We start from the raw sequence: 9,950 nt of genomic DNA, 5'->3' as shown, positions 1-9,950 counted from the left end.
ATGGACAGTCTCCTTCCTGCTACTCCAGTGATTTGGAACTCTCTGCCAGGTGTGCTGAGTGGGCCTCACCGCGACTCCTGTTCTTGCTGCCAGCGGGTCGCCTGTGGGGCCTCCATCTTCGTCTCAAGACTCTTCTAGTTCGTGGGGGTCACCTGGGACTCCCCTCCATGGGTTGAGTCCCCTCTGACTCTCCTGGTCCCCAGCATTTCTACAAACTTTTTATTTAGGAACTCTTGCCATTGCCAAGTCTTGTTAGTGGTTTTCCCTCACCACTTATGTGCTGCATCTCTCCTCGCGATGTGGAACACCGACTGCATCACTCCTGGAACTCCTCTTCTGCTCTTGTGCTGCACAGCCGGCTCCTGTCCTTCCTCGTCAACCTGGTTCAGCATCACCAGAATGGTGGGTAGTGGCTCCTGACCCAACCGGACACTCCAACTGGAACTGGACTGCTCCCCTTTTTTTGCAGGTCCTCTTCTGGCAGACTCCATCTTCAGTTTCTTCCAGTCTTGCTTGGGTCTTGCATTGTCCTTCTGCAAAGTTTCTCTGTGGGTTTGGGTGAAAAACAGGTAATTACCTCTCTTCTCCAGGTCGCTGGGGGTCACTCTTGTATTTACCTATTGGGGTCCCAAGTGCGTTCAGCTCCCCTCTACAGGTCTTACTCACCTGGGTGGGGGTCCGACCTTCACATTCCACTTTTTTAGTACATGGCTTGTTCTCCCCCTAGGGTTCCTGTTGCATACTGTTCTTTCACTGTTTTCTATTGCATTTCAATGCCTTTTCCTATGTACCAGTGTGTATATATAATTGTGTTTACTCACCTGCTAACAGAGCATAACCCCTATATAGTAATTTAGTATTGATGTTACCAAATAAAGTACCTTTATTTTTGTAACACTGTGTGGTTCTTTCATGTGTGTAAGTGTTGTGTGACTACAGTGGTATTGCATAAGCTTTGCATGTCTCCTAGATAAGCCTGGCCTGCTCATCCACAGATACCTATAGAGAGCCTGGCTTCCTGGACACTGCCTACACTACACTAATAGGGATACCTCGACCTGGTATAGGGTGAGAACACCTTAGGCATATACCACACACCAGGCCAGCTTCCTACATTGGTGGTCTAGCGTCGGGATAAGCACTTGCAATTGCCTTACCACTCTGCCACTGGGTACTTTCCACAGGAAAGGCTAGTACTGTTAGGTACACAATACATCTAGTATTAGGGATCTAGTCTCCTGAGTTTGGGTAAGCTAGGGGTTGGTATAGCCCTTGCTCCAAACTTTGCTGGGAGCCTATTGCTAGAGTAGTTAGGGACTCTACACCACTCTAGCTAGCTGACATGTCTTCAGCAGAGCATACCTCTCAGCCCATGGATTCTCCCTATGAGAACCGGACCTTCCAAGAACTTAGGGAGATATGTGCTGAGAGAAAGCTGAAGACAGGGAGAAAATCCAATAAATTCTACTTCTGGGCCGGCTCCTCCAGGATGGCCAGGAACATGCTGGTAGCCAGGAGGTGAGGAGGAAGAAGAAGAGTCTGACCGTCCAGTGCTAGAAAAAGATGATTTAGCCACTGAGGTGGGTCAGGAAGTACCCAAGGAGGATCAGGAAACGTCTAGACACACCCACAGTCCTGTCAGGAGCACTGTTAGCAGTTTAAAGGGGGGTCACACCAGTAGGTCCACCTTTGTCCATAGAGGGCTGGTTGAGAGGGTGTCCAAGAATAGGAATAGATCCTCCTCTGCCCACTCTCACATCTCCTTGATATCTGAGGGAACCCACTGCTCAACTTCAGGGGAAGAATCCCTAGGCAGGGAACTCAGGCAACTGAGAATAGAGGAAGCCAAGCTGAGGCTGCAGTAGCAGCAGCTAGCCTTAGATAGGGAGGCCTTGGCAGTGGAGAGAGAAATGCAGGGGTTGGGGTTAGGACCCCTACTTGGCAGACGTACTAGTTTCAGGGACAACAGGGTCAAGGAGGACTCTTTCGACTCTAGGAACCTGAACAAAGTAGTCCCATCTTACAAGATGGGTGATGACATGTACAAGTGGTTCACTGGTCTGGGGAGGGCCTGTAAGGTACAGCGGGTCCCTCAGAGGCAGTGGGCAGCTATTTTGTGGCTCTCCTTCTCTGACAAGGGTATGGACAGACTCCTCACAGTCAGAGAAGAAGATGCAGACAACCACACAGTTTTAAAATCTGCACTTTTAGGTGCCTTTGGTCTGACTACTGAACAATATGGAATCAAGATGAGAGAGACCAGGGAAGAGTCCTCACAGAATTGGGTTGATTTTGTGGCCTGTTCCTTGAAGGCCCTGGAAGGCTAATTGCATGGGAGCAAAGTCAATGATTATCAGGGCTTATACAGCCTAATCTTAAGAGAGCACATTTTGAATAATTGCGTGTCTGATCAGCTGCATCAGTACCTGGTGGACTATGATCTGACCTCTCCCCAAGAACTGGGTAAGAAGGCAGACAAGTGGGTCAGCACCAGGGTGAGTAGGAAGGCTCACACAGTGGGTGACCACAAAATGAAGGAAGCAGGTAGGTCTCAGTATAAGCGTGGGGACAAAGATAAAAAAAAAGTCTTTATCAGCCCACAAAACCCATCTGGTGATGGGAACAAATCCTCCTCTTCCTCTTCCTACTACAAAAAGCCTTGGTGTTATGTTTGCAAAAACAAAGGCCGTAGGGTAGGGAGAGCTCCTGCCCTATGAAAGGCACCACTAAGTCTTCCACCACTACTACCCCCACTTGTACTTCTAGTTCCCCTCACAATAGCAGTAGCGGTGGGACTACTAACAGTAGTCAATCTAAGAGTGTATCTGGGCTCACCTTAGAGTCTGTAGTGGGGTCTGGGCTAGTTAGAGAGACCACTGAGGCTGTCTTGGTCCCTGCTGGGGGCATTGACTTCGCCACCCTTGTTGCCTGTCCCCTTAATATGGGTATGTACAATCAGCATCCCCTCATAAATGGTGGTGAGGCTGAGGCCTACAGGGACACAGGTGCCAGGCTCACTATGGTGACTGAAAAACTGGTGTCTCCTGAGCAACACCTACTTGGTCACACGTAATAAGTGACTGACATTCAGAACAAGACCTTGTTCCACCTCATGGCAGTTATTGATTTCAGCTGGGGGGAGGGGGGTGTAACAGGTCCTAAAAAGGTTGTGGTTTCCTCAGACCTAAGTGTAAAATGTCTACTAGGGGACGACTTGGAGACCTCAGCTTTGGCAGAGGTGGAATTGGAGGTGCACGCAGCAATGCTGAGCATCCAGGGCATATCTATGCCCTTACCAGAGCACAGGCTAAGAAGCAAAAAGAGCAAGGAACCTTGGAGCCTGGAACAATGGCCTAAGAGCTTCCTAAATCCAAGGGCAGGAACTGTAAGAAGTTATGCCCTACTCCAGCCGCCAGTGAGGATTCAACTCTTGAGGGTTCAGAATCCACTCCCTGGGTGGAACCTACACCAGAGGAGCTTCAAGCTGACACAGCTGAACTCTTGGGTGCAGGGGGGCCACCAGGGATGAGCTCAGTAGGGAACACCAAGTTTATCCAACACTGGAGAGCTTGAGGCAGCAAGCTGCAGCACAACAGGCAGGGGATGTCAGTGGCACCCATAAGGTGTACTGGGAATACAGACTCCTTTATTCAGAGTCCAGGGATCTCAAAGTTGGTGCCACCAGAAGATTGGTGATCCCTCTGAAATGTAGGGAATTTCTGTTGACCCTTGCACATGACATTCCCCTGGCAGATCACTTGGGGCAAAGTAAGACTTGGGACAGGCTTTTCCCGCACTTTCACTGGCCCCACATGTCAGAAGACACAAATGTGTTTTCTCGCTCCTCTGTCACTTGTCAAGACAGGTGGCAACCCAAAGGCCCCCCTCACTTCCACTTCCAGTGGTTTTGGTTCCCTTTGAGAGGGTTGGGGTAGATATTGTTGACCTCTTAAACCCTCCATCAGTCTCTGGGAACTGATGTACACTGGTGGTAGTGGACAATGGCACCAGGTAACCGGAGTCCATTCCTCTTAGGACCACTACAGCTCCTGCAGAGGCCAAAGCCCTCCTCATTATCTTTTCAAGGGCGGGCTTCCCAAAAGAAGTGGTATCAGACAGAGGTGCAAACTTCATGTCTGTATACCTGAAAGCCACGTGGAAGGAACGTGGTGTGACTTACAAGTTCACCACCCCTTACCATCCCCAGACAAATGGCTTAGTAGAGAGATTTAATAAAACTCTCAAGGGTTTGATAATGGGGCTCTCTGAAAAACTCCGCAGGAGATGGAATGTCCTATTACCATGCCTTCTCTTTCCCAACAGGGAGGACCCTCAGAAGGGTGTGGACTACGGCCCATTTCAAGTTCTGTTTGGGCACCCTGTTAGAGATCCCCTTGCTTTTGTTAGGTAACGCTGGGGACAACCTCTCAGGCCCCCAAACAAGACATAGTGGACTATGTGCTTGGCCTCAGATCAAGGATGGCTGAGTACATGAAGAGGGCTACTAAAAACCTTCAGGCCAGCCAGGAACTCGGGAAGCAATGGCATGACCAGAAGGCTGTCCTAACTGTCTACCAGCCAGGACAGGAAGTGTGTGTCCTGGAGCTTGAGGCTCTCAGGGCACTCCAGGCAAAGTGGAGTGGTGCCCACACCATTGTGGAGAGAAAAGGGGGGGTCAGCTACCTGGTAGACATTGGCACTCCCGGAAGCCCCCATAACCCCTATTATGATAGGTTAGACATGGCTCTGCTCATGGCTACTGATGAGCGACAGGAAGAGGAAAGAGACCCTCTCCCTGACCTCTTCTCCCACAATACAACTGATGGCTCAATTGATGGGGTAGTCCTTTCTGTCTGCCTCTCTGAGTCCCAAAAGGAGGACTGTAGAAACATCCTAGGGCAGTTCTCAGAACTCTTCTCCCTGACACCTGGTCAGACCACACGGTGTAAACACACCATTGACAAAAGAGACAGTTTGCCTGTGAATAGCAAAATTTACAGACAACCTGACCATGTGAGGGAGTGCATCAAATCTGAAGTTCAGAAGGTGCTAGACCTAGGGGTTATTGAGCCCTCAGATAGCCCTTGTCCAGCCCTGTAGTGCGTGTCCCAAAACCTCACTCCCGAGATGGAAAAAGAGAAATTAGGTTTTGTGTTGACTACAGAGGTCTCAAAACAGTTAAAAAACACTGATGCTCATCCTATATCTAGGGCAGATGACAAGTATCTGAGCACCTTTGACTTGACTGCTGGCTACTGGCAGATCAAGTTGGCAGATGATGTTAAACCCAAAACAGCATTTTCCACCCCTAGTGGGCATTATCACTTTACAGTGATGCCCTTTGGGTTGAAAATTGCACCTGCCACATTTCAGAGGCTGGTTTATAAAATTCTACAGGGGTTGGAAAGCTTCAGTGTAGCATATCTGGATAATATAGGTGTCTTTAGCTCCAGCTGGGAGAATCACCTGGTCTACCTAGTAAAGTGGTCTTCAAACTTTTTTTGGCCACTCCCCCCCCCCCCCCCCAAGAAAACTTTTTTAGAGGTTGGGCCCTCCCTCCCCACCACTACCAGAGGACAATTTCTGTATGTTGGTACTCTGCATCATCAACAGCTATCACCACCTGCATATCCCAAATCATAGCTGGTTATATTTGGCAAATAATATTGAACATGTGTTTAGCAAACTGAAGATATGTGACTGCCTATGGGCCTCACTTACAAGAATCGGATGCGCCGACATTGATGCGTCAGATTTCTTCTGTTTCCCTATGATCCCCTAACAACGTCATAGATCCTCTGGGCCATATTTATACTCCGTTTGCGCCGAAATTGCGTCGTTTTTTTTGACGCAATTTCGACGCAAAACTAACGCCAACTAACGCCATATTTATACTATGGCGTTAGAGGCGAATAGCGCCAAAGTTCCCGGAATGTGCGTCATTTTTTAGCGTGAACCCCTTCCTTGCGTTAATGATATGCAAGGGAGGCGTTCCCGTCTAAAAAATGACTCCCAGGACTTTACGTGGTATTTATACTCCCGGGCAAAAGAGACGCCCGGGAGTTGGCGTGGCTAAAAACGGCGCATTTGCGCCACTTTTTAACGCCTGCTCAGGGCAGGCGTTAAGGGGCCTGTGGGCTCAAAATGAGCCCACAGGTGCCCTCCCATGCCCCCAGGGACCCCCCCTGCCACCCTTGCCCACCCCAGGAGGACCCCCAAGGATGGAGGGACCCACCCCAGGGACATTCAGGTAAGTTCAGGTAAGTTTTATTTTTTATTTTTTATATTTTATTTTGGTGGCATAGGGGGGCCTTATTTGTGCCCCCCTACATGCCACTATGCCCAATGACCATGCCCAGGGGACAGAAGTCCCCTGGGCATGGCCATTGGGCAAGGGGGCATGACTCCTATCTTTCCAATGATAGGAGTCATGTTGATGGGGGATGGGCGTCGTTAAAAAATGGCGCAAGTCGGGTTAAGACGATTTTTTCGACGTAACCTGACTTGCCCCATTTTAAGACGCCCATGCGCCATTTTCCCCCTACGCCGGCGCTGTCTGGTCTACGTGGTTTCTTCCCACGCAAACCAGGCAGCGCCGGTCTGATTGCGCCGTCTAACGCCATTCCATAAATACGGCGCCCGCATGGCGCTTCAGAATGGCGTTAGACGGCGCAAAACTTTTTGACGCTAAACTGCGTTAGCGCAGTTTAGCGTCAAAAAGTATAAATATGGGCCTCTGTATTTACAATACAGAGCTCCATGGTGCACGTTTTCACAGATGCATCAGAAAGTGTGATGCATCTGTTGGCGCTGAGCTTACGCATTGTTGGACAAGATCCGTAAAATGACACTGCTCTAGCAATGTGAGGAGGCTCTCCTTGGAAAAACCCCAGCATCAATTTTACGCCTACTCTGAGCAGGCGGTACAGTTTTGACGCAGTGAAGTCTCAAAATGACAAAGTGAAATGTAAATTTAACTGCGTCAGAACTATGTGGCTTTCTCCCTGGTAAGGCCTACCCTGCATACATTATACCTGGGGAAGGTATAATGTGACGGAAAGCTTTACAAACTGACGCATTGGTCCCCGTGTGTCAGTTTGTAAATCTGCAGCAGTTCTGTGCACTGCTAACGTCACTGGTGCGCCCATAAAAAAATGATGCAGCAGTGGTGTAAAGGGCATGTTAATTAGGCCCACAATATCACGGTCCCCATACTTTTTTACGGACTTCAACCGCTGCTTCCAGTTTGTTGGTATAGTCACAGCAAAGTAGCAAACATAAATGCATACAGTATTCTCCAAAGTGTCGGTTCTGCTTTACACACACGAGCAGAATATTGGTTAGCTGCTGGTGTGCTCTCTGACCTACTTGAAGCGATTCTTAGCAAAAATATCTCCTTCGACTGTTGAAGAGACATATAAGGGCATATTTATACTCTGTTTGCACCGAATTAGTGTCATTTATTTTTACTCTAATTCGGTGCAAAACTAACTCCATATTTATACTTTGGTGCTAGACCCCTCTAGCACCAAATTTATGGAGTTAAAGTCATTTTTTGAAAGTGGATACCTACTTTGCCTTAATGAGATGCAAGGTAGGCGTTTCCGTGCAAAAAATGACTCTATGGCCTTAACGCCATATTTAGGGGCATATTTATACTCTGCGGCATATTTATACTCTGTTTGCACCGAATTAGCGTCATTTTTTTTTACTCTAATTCGGTGCAAATCTAACTCCATATTTATACTTTGGTGCTAGACCCATCTAGCACCAAGGCCCTGATTTAAATTTTTTTTGCACCGCATTAACGTCATTTTATGACGCAAAAGTGGCGCAAACTTACAAAATATTGGCCCTTATTTATACTTTATACTGCAAAACTGCACTAACTCAGTTTTGCACCAAAATGTTTAGCACCGGCTTGCACCATTTCTGTGCACCAGCCGGGCACCATATTTATGGAATGGTGCAAGTCGGTGCAAAGGGTAGTCTAGAGTAAAAAAAAAAGACTTTAGTCGGGTGGGGCTGCTAGTATAGAAGAAGAGGGTTTAGCACCAAAAAACGACTTTAGGCAGGTTAGAGTAAAAATAAATGACTCTAACCAGATTAGCGTCATTTTATGGTGCTAAACCTACCATGCCCATTTCAGGGCCCCCTATGGCACTTAAACAAAAACAAACAAAAAATTAAATACAATCTTATCTGTACTTACCTGGGATAGGGTCCCCCATCCTCCGCAGTCCCTATGATGTGGGTGGGGGTGCACCTGGGGCCTGGGGAGGGCACCTCTGGGCTTATTCCATGGTGTTGCACCATGGAAATAGGCCCACAGGTCCCCTAACCCCTGCCCTGACCCAGGTCTTAAAAAATGGGGCAAAGCTTGCTTTGCCCCATTTTTTGACCCCTCCTCCCTCCCTTGCACCATTTTTACATGGGAGTATAAATATGGTGTTAAAGCCATAGAGTCATTTTTTTGCACGGGAACGCCTACCTTGCATCTTATTAAGGCAAGGTAGGTTTCCACTTCCAAAAAATGACTTTAACTCCATAAATTTGGTGCTAGACGGGTCTAGCACCAAAGTATAAATATGGAGTTAGTTTTGCACTGAATTAGAGTTTTAAAAAACGGACGCTAATTCAGTGCAAACAGAGTATAAATATGCCCCTTAGCATCAAAAAATGATGCTAATCTGGTCAGATTAATTTATTTTGACTCAAAACTGCCTAACGTCATTTTTTTTAAAGCTAGCCTACCCTTTGCACCGGCTTGCACCATTCCATAAATATGGTGCCCAGCTGGTGCTAAAAAATGGTGCAAGCTGGTGCAAAACTTTTTGGGGCAAAACTGCCTTAGTGCAGTTTTGCACCAAAAAGTATAAATACGGCCCATAGGTCTTTGAAGTTACTACTTATATAAATAAGGGGGCAACATTGATGTTTTCTTATTGCCCCCTTTCTTCCCCTTAATATGAGTCCACCATTTCCCGAGTTTCTCATTTTACAGATGTTCTCCGGCACACTCTAAGATGTTTTCGAAACGACGAAACCAAAATTTTATTTTTTAAAGGTGTAAATGAAATGCAGCAAATGCAACTGTGTAGCTCAATGAAACGGCTCACCTGCAGTAAGTGCTGTATCGAAAAATGTAGTTTACCATTTACATTTCTTTCAATGATTACCATGCCTCCTTGGTAAACATTTGAAGACATGCTTTAAGAATTCGTGCTTCTTCCATTTCCACACCACATCGCTAGCAGCATGGACCCCATCTTCACATGAAGAGCATCAAACCTGTAACTAGGATGCAGCGCTACCTGTGCAACTATTTAGCATAAAATTTCCCAGAGTTCTCTGCTCGCCGGTATGGAATATTTGGGGCAGAGAGTGGACGGAACCTGATAAAACAATCCTAACAAAGTGTATTATTTTGCCTGTTAGAAGCCAGTGGAGGTGTAGTAATTCTTGGACAACTAAACGTTTCCTTGGTCTTTGTATCATGAGGTGGTACCCCGAGACGCACCTTTATTCGCCTTTTTATTGTTAGTTTTGCGCAGTGGCAGTATCGTAGCCAATGAGGTCTAACCGAGGCGCGATTATTGCTTATTGAAAACTTTACCCAATACCCCGCCATGACGATTTGAAATATAGTCGATATTGGCAATTTTTGACAGTCTCCAAGGAGACTGAATATTAATGTATAAAAATAAGATTTTTTTTTTGTAGTTTATGTGAACGTGTTGGTGTCGGCTAGACCACACAGAGTTTATTTTCTTTTAGTTCACTGTTTTCGATTTAGTTTTAGTGTGTCGGAGTTTCTGCATCCGGCAGGAACTTTCAGGATGCTTTCGTCTTGATTAGTTTTCGTATTTCTGTTGGAAGCCGTTTGTTATCAACAGGATAATGCGGTGAAAGTTCGCTCAGACTGTATGCAGTGTTTGAAACAGAACGAG

General features: G+C 47.0%; 1 non-coding gene across 1 annotated transcript; it reads left to right on the top strand.

Moving 5' to 3' along the window:
• The first annotated feature begins 9,542 nt into the window (after positions 1-9,542).
• LOC138266704 (U4 spliceosomal RNA) lies at positions 9,543-9,683 on the top strand. The gene has a single exon (XR_011199637.1). It is a non-coding gene; the product is annotated as a U4 spliceosomal RNA (small nuclear RNA).
• Positions 9,684-9,950: the final 267 nt, after the last annotated feature.

This window comes from Pleurodeles waltl, chromosome 11, assembly GCF_031143425.1.
Source record: "Pleurodeles waltl isolate 20211129_DDA chromosome 11, aPleWal1.hap1.20221129, whole genome shotgun sequence".
In the NCBI taxonomy this organism is placed as follows: domain Eukaryota; kingdom Metazoa; phylum Chordata; class Amphibia; order Caudata; family Salamandridae; genus Pleurodeles; species Pleurodeles waltl.
This window is presented reverse-complemented; position numbering and strand designations above follow the sequence as displayed.